The sequence below is a fragment of the Myotis davidii genome, unplaced genomic scaffold, assembly GCF_000327345.1.
Source record: "Myotis davidii unplaced genomic scaffold, ASM32734v1 scaffold89, whole genome shotgun sequence".
NCBI classification, from domain to species: domain Eukaryota; kingdom Metazoa; phylum Chordata; class Mammalia; order Chiroptera; family Vespertilionidae; genus Myotis; species Myotis davidii.
In genome coordinates, this window is record NW_006300372.1 from 5,016,308 (window position 1) to 5,023,437 (window position 7,130).

Sequence of the window (7,130 nt, forward strand, 5' to 3'; positions counted from 1 at the left end):
TATGAAAAGACATGGAGGAAATTTACATGTATATTGCTGAGTGAAAAAAGGCAATATAAAAGGGCTATTGATGACTATAATATTAGAACCACTAACTGTTATGGCTTTTGTCTTAAAGATTGCGGATTTACAAGCACTCATTTTAATGGGTGGGCAAGACGAGCTACTGGGGTACCAGGAAAAAAAAAATCAGGATTTCTATTTGTACTTATTATGGTATCTTTTCCTTTTTACTTTGTACTTTTTTATTTGTATTGTCTAATGGTCAAAAGATATCAACAGATTATTTGTGTATGTAATTTATATAGATGTACTAGTGGTCCAGTGCACGAAATTTGTGCACAGGTAGGGTCCCTAGGCCTGGGCAGCGATCAGGGCCCATCTGTGGGGAGACCGGCGGGGCAGTCGGGGGGCCCCTCCTGGCATCCACCTTGGCCGGCCTGGTTTTGCCTGCTTGCCAGCCCTGACCCCCGCTTCTGCCGCCAGTTCCCTCCATTTGCGGGGCAACTGGCGGGGCAAATGGGGGGCTCCTGCTGGCACCCGCTTTGGCTGGCCTGGGGCCTGAAGGCTGGGGGCAGCTCCTGTGTTGAGTGTCTGCCCTCTGGTGGTCAGTGAGCATCATAGTGACTGGTCTTTCTGCTGTTCGGTTGATTTGCATATTAGGCTTTTATTATATAGGATAGGTATATGTAATTTGCATAGAGGAGAAAAATCAAAAAAATGTCTATCAGGGGTGGGCAAACTTTTTGACTCGGGGGCCACAATGGGTTCTTATACTGGACTGGAGTGCCGAACAAAAGCATGGATGGAGTGTTTGTGTGAACTAATATAAATTCAAAGTACACATCATTACATAAAAGGGTACAGTCTTTTTTTTCAATAGTTTTATTCATTTCAAACAGGCCGGATCTGGCCCTCGGGCCGTAGTTTGCCCACGGCTGGTCTAGACCATTGCCACAGTGACCATCTGGCCCAGCCCTTTTGTTTTAGAAAGGAGGGAACTGAAGCTCAGAGAGAAGAGAGCTAAATTGCCCAAGAAGTACAGCTGGTTAAAGCTCGGGTCTCCAAGCTGAGACTGCTAATGCTTTATCCAGTTAAGTTTCGTGTGGTTTATTTGTTTGTTTGTTTGTTTCTGATGCATCTAATTGTCTCTTGGTGGAGTAGAGCTGTTTTTTGAATGCCTATGAGTTCATCTAAGAGTACAGATAAATTTTAACATCACATTTTCCTAGAAATTTAATTTTAAACAGGGCTTACACACCTATGTGGGCCTTCTGCCTCCTCCCCAAACCGGAGGGCTGAGCTTCCCAGCCCAGATGGCATTCTCCACAGCCAGAGCTCCTGTTCCTCCCCAGCTGTATCCTCTCTCTCCCTGAAACACTGCTAGAGGGATAATGCCCAGTGGACATAAATCACAAGGAAAATCAGCTGGAGGATCGCTGACAGGAAAGCATCACAGACAGCCCCTGGCCGTCTTAAACTTTACTTACAAGAGCCGTCAGCAAAACCCTGTCTCCAGGGACCATTACTTTGAGGGAACCCTGCCAATCCCAGCATTACTAGGAAGGCATGCTTTTTATGAACCTCAAATGCCTACTGTCAAACTAAACCAAAGTTCTGAAAGGTTTCAAACACTTCCGAGTCAGGGGAAGTAAACATACTTCTAGATTCAGGTAAGCAAGCGCCTCTTTCTCTAAGTGCACACTCCTGTGAGTCAGAGCAGCCTTGTAAAAATAATTTACATCCAGGATTTGGATTCTGAGGACTAGCCAGGCCTCTATAAACCTACACTTCTATGTGCATCTGTCTTCCCTTGTGTAGGGGAAGGAAGAGAACTCAGTGTCGCGGGATCCTTTTGAAAACGTATTGCCCAGGACCAGAAGGCACATGACAAACGGTCAAAAGTTAAGGGCCACATCTCTTTTGTGTAAATTCTCTCCTCCAACACCCTAAACCCCTGCTGACTTCAGAAAAGAAACATCTTGCCCCAAAGTGGCCCCTGTGGGAAGCAGGGAACTAGAAATGACCCACGGCTCCTGAAAGGGAGTTATCAATACACACATGTAATCATAACGTCATTACTCTGTTTTCATTGGATGACAGAGCCTTTGCGGTATCATTTGCTCTTGGCCAGCCATGTATCATAATTACATTCCCTTTAGTAATTCCTTCACTGCAAGAACAATTCTGGAAATCATCCTGAGAAGTGGTAGAAAATACGTACTTTTCACATGGAATTGCTTTTACTGCACTTAGTGTCAAAAAAAGCAAACAAAAAGTTTCCAGGTCTTGCAATTGTAAATAACTCTGCAATAAACATAGGGATGCAAATATTCTTTCAAATTCATGTTTGGGGATTCTTATTATATATTCCCAGAAGATTAAAATATATAAACACACACATACACACAAAATCATTTGTTAAAACTCAGAAAACTATATGCTTTAAAGGGTAACATTTTACATATGTAAATTATACCTCAATAAATCCAATTTTTAAAAAAATTATAAACAGCCCTGGCCAGTTTGGCTCAGTGGATAGAGCGTCAGTCTACAGACTGAAAGGTCCCAGGTTCGAATCTGGTCAAGGGCACATGCCCAGGTTGCGGGATTGATCCCCAGTAGGGGGCGTGCAGGAGGCAGCCAATCGATGATTCTCTCTCATTATTGATGTTTCTATCTCTCTCTCCCTCTCCCTTCCTCTCTGAAATCAATAAAAATGTTTTAAAAAATTATAAACAAAAAGTTGTGTGAGCCACCCATGGAGGATTTTGGCAACATGAGTGCCTATCATGAGAAAACTCTAAGATTTAATAAGGTAGGTCCAGAACCACAACATAAACCCAGTCATATCACAAACCTGGAACTTGGCATTCGGAGTATAACTCAGAAACATTTTTATACTTTTATTCTGCCAAACACTTTTATTATTTAATTCCTTCATAATTTATTCATTCATTAAACTCATTTTCCTTTGGTGGGAGTAATGAGTAGGTAGGTATGCTTGAGAGAGACGAAGCCAATTTTGAGTTTATGGAGACTTTTTAAAAAAATCTATTTTGATAACTTTGCAATCAACTTGGAAGAATAAGGGTTTGGCAGCAACCGTTTCAAGGGTGAGCAACTGATCTCCAAGTGTCCTGATTATGGGCTGGTGGCAGGATGGAGGGAGGTTTCCACGGGTGTGGCGGGAAGGTCTGTCCTTGCCCTGCATTCTAGTAACGCGTCAGGAGCACGCACAACAGCCAGGACCATTGAATTTTTTTTAAAGAGAATATGGAATTTATTAGGTGTTAAATACAGAAATAAACTCATCTAAATAGGAGTGCAGAGAGCTCCCTTTGTTTCTCTAGGCCAGTGGTCGGCAAACTGCGGCTCATGAGCCACATGCAGCTCTGTGGCCTCTTGAGTGTGGGTCTTCCACAAAATACCATGTGCGGGCGCGCACGTACAGTGCGATTGAAACTTCATGGTCCATGCGCAGAAGTCGGTTTTTGGCCTGGGCGAGTCTATTTTGAATAAGTATTGTTGCTATTTGGCTCTGTTGACTAATTAGTTTGCCGACCACTGCCCTAAAGCATCCCCACAACACCATAAAAACATTTTGCGCACACACAATGGCCAGCAAAGAGTAAAAAAAAAGGCAAGTCCTCAAAAATGACAGATGCTCAGCATAAGGAGGAGGACGTGCTGGAGCTGCCGGTTGGGGGGTAGAGCACGGTTTCCCTCAGTGCATCCTCCGGTTGTTTCTCTATCTAACCCTGCCGCTGGCCAGCCAGTGCAGTAATGATTTGCTCTGGCCAATGAAATCTGAGCAGAGGCTATGTTTGTGACCTCAGAGTGGGAGTTTAAAAGTCTGTGAACAATTTGCCACATGCTCTTCCCACCATGATTGTGTGGGCACGGTGCCTCCGTCAGTCTAGGTCTCTGAGGGGCAATGATGAGCAGAGCTGCTCTGATGACCCGTGCTGGCCCAGTAGCAGGAGCAAGAAATAAACTGCTATTGTTTAGTCAAGGCATGGAGAGTTGGGGATCGCTTGTTACTGTAGCGGTACCCAGCCTTTTCTGACAGATACATGAGCCCAGATGCTTAATCATTAAAATAGTTCAGAATAAGGAAACATATTTATTCTTCTCTTTCCAAAAGTCAGAACTAAGAATCGTTTGTAGAAACTACAAGTAGGCAGATTTTGGCTCAAGTTTCTTAAATAAAGTTATCCAAAAGTTGCTTCATGAGGGAGAGAGCACCCTGAAAATGGCAGTGTTTAAACAGAGACCAGATGATCATCTGGCTTTTCGGTAGCAAAATATATGTCTTAATGAAGGAGGTTGAATGTATCAAACATTTATGGAGCGCCTCCAGTGTACCAGGTATTTTAGTCGCCAAGGTAAATCCAAACACATAACCCCTTTCCTCAAGGAAGTGACCATCAAGTACAGAAGTAGATAACCTATGCCATCTTCTGGAACACTGTGATTCAACCAAATTAGAGGTAATAACATGTGCTGGGTGAAGCTGACAGCAAGCCCGAACTTACAAATAACCATGTGGCACTAGAAATCTTGCTGATGCTTGGGTTGTATTATTATTTTTCAATTAGGAGCCCAAAGTATAGGGTTGACAAAAGGAAGGAGAACGAGAGAATTGCTGGTTTTAAATGAGGAACATTTTTCCTTTCTCTAGTTGCCATTCTTACATCTTGCAAACCAGGCATATTACGAGACTTACATCAGGGGTGTTCCAGCAGAGGGAACAGCACTGACTCACAATTGTCACTGACCTTTTCCAGCCTTTCTTCCACCCCTAGGAGCCAGGAAGGGATCCTTTCAACGCTCATTAACTCAGACTTGAAGACAAGCAATGACCATCCTATTGGGCCATCCTTCAGTTTACCAATCAGCTGACACCCTTCCAGAAGATATGAAGTTTTCCCTAAAAGAGTATTTGAGTAGGGCCTAGAGAAATCCCATATTCTAAGGATGAGGTGGAAATCACAAACTGAGTGATCCAAGGGACACTGACCTTATTTCCCAGTGGCCGTTTGCAACAGGGCTTGCTTTTTCCTGCTGGTATCAATAGTTAAAGGTTTATTTGTTTTTCTTAAACTTCCAAAAATCAAACAGTGGAGAGAGATGTGCTGGCCTTTCCCCGGCTCTCTGCCTTTTCATGGAAAAACATCTAAAACTTGGGTCAGCATTCACTGTAATTGCTCTGAGGCAGACATTTCCATTTCAGGTTATTATTCATAACAGTATTAGTGCAGAATAATATGTGCGGCTGGATTTTGCAGCCATTATCAGAGTCTAGAATAGATTTCTGGACAAGAGTGACGTATCTAATTCCTATTGTCCCTCAATGGAAAAGCATCAGTTTGAACTTTGACTACTCCAGCCCTGCTCAGGCCCTAAATGTTCTGCACTACAGTTCTGATTTGCCTATGAAATAAATCAATCAGGGCAAGCTGGGTGTCAATGCCATGCCTCTAGTCAGTTCAGCGGGACCTAAGTTTCTCAAAATTACAGACAGAAGAAATTGGCTTTGGCGCGTGGAAGAGCAGCCAGGAAAACTTGCAGCTCGTGCTAGTCTAATGTGCACCCTTAACACGCTCGCCTATTTTTTAAAAATACAATGATATTCTTCCAGGGACAGGCTTGTGCCAAGCTCTCTATACAAATACACACTTCACAAACACAGATGTGAAATGTCCATTCTAGGACATGAGCGAGGCGTGGAGGTTCGATTGTTTAGTCTGGTGGCTCTACACCTAAAAGTTTCAGGAAGGGAACCGATGTTCGAAGAGTGGGAGGGGAGAGGGCCCATCCTGTATTTTCATCCGGGCGCTATGGCGACGACCCCATTTTCCCAGCACCAGTCTGCCCTCTGCCCTGATGACCTGAGTTGAGATTGAAGGGCCAGGATGGGAGCCCAGACAACTGTGTCTGGTTAGTCAGAGGAGAGAAATCACTAAGCCTTCCCGGACTGGCCGGGCGGACACACCCACCCAGAACCAATGGCCCTGGGGTGCCGCTGGGAGGCAGGGGGACCCGCGCGCATTTAGATGCTGAAAATGGGGTCATGAGTTAATCCAGGTCCGGGCGAGGGGGTCACGGCAGGCTCAGCGGAGGATGCCCCTGTCCTCCTCCCAGTCCCCGATTCCTGTGCAAAGTGAGCACAAGAAAGTTGCGCCCGGGGCCATGGCGCCCCTGGCTGCTCCGGGAAGGAGGGCGGACGGAAGGGAGACCCAGGCCCCTTACCTGGTCCTTGGGGCCGAGGTTCTGCAAAACTTCCTTGCCGGTGGCGCTGCGGATCTCCACCCCGGTGGGCGCGGGCGGCGCGGGCGCGGGCTCCCGGCTCTCCTCCCGGCCTTGGCGGTTCCTTTAGCTAAAACAGAAATAGAAAACCAACTATGAAGCTTTACCTATCTAAGGAGAGTGAGAAAACTACTCAAGTTAGGCAGGGACAAACAAACACTTGTGAGTTTTATATGAACCTCAAGGTGACAATGACTTTAGATAGTGTGCTTTGGGAGATTTAACAAGTTCATTAAAAAAATCAGTTCACACGGACAACGTGAGAGCATGAGGGGGGGTAGGGGTAACATGGGGATAAGGACACATACGTAATATCTTAATAAACCTCCGCGTCCTTGCCGCCCATGGGAAGTAGCAATCCCAACTTGCGGCGCGCGTGCACACACACACACACACACACACACACACACACACACACGCACACACGGGCGCGCGCGCACTCCCCGCTCGTCCTGCGAGCCCCAGATTCACACTCAAGAACTTGCCTGGCTCACACAGGCACACGCACAGCCTCCCTCGCCCACCCCAACTCCGAGCTTGACCCGCAAACACCGGTCTTTCTGCCCGGCTCGTGCACTTGAACCTAGTTGGCTCAGGGGTTAAAGCCAAATCCTGATTTACACCCACACAACTGAGTTTTATCAGACTCAGTCCAGGACTTTGGTGTCCTAGAATCCCAGACTGGTCTCATCCTGATTTTAGGACTGTCTTACAATTGCACGCTCAAATAAAGAGCTCCTGAATTGGGGGGAGGAGCGGGGGAAAAGAGGGGTGGGGGAGAGAGCCCTCTTGATTCATTAACAATCACAAAAGGCTAT

At 45.8% G+C, this 7,130-nt stretch overlaps 1 protein-coding gene across 1 annotated transcript in view; it reads right to left on the reverse strand.

Annotated features, from left to right (window-relative positions):
- The window catches only part of DPYSL3 (dihydropyrimidinase like 3), a 106,009-nt gene extending 99,644 nt beyond the window's left edge, over positions 1-6,365 (reverse strand). The window contains exon 1 of the mRNA XM_015572631.1: positions 6,256-6,365. The gene's annotated coding sequence lies outside the window, so the exon portion shown is untranslated. The remainder of the gene's footprint in view (positions 1-6,255) is intronic.
- Positions 6,366-7,130: the final 765 nt, after the last annotated feature.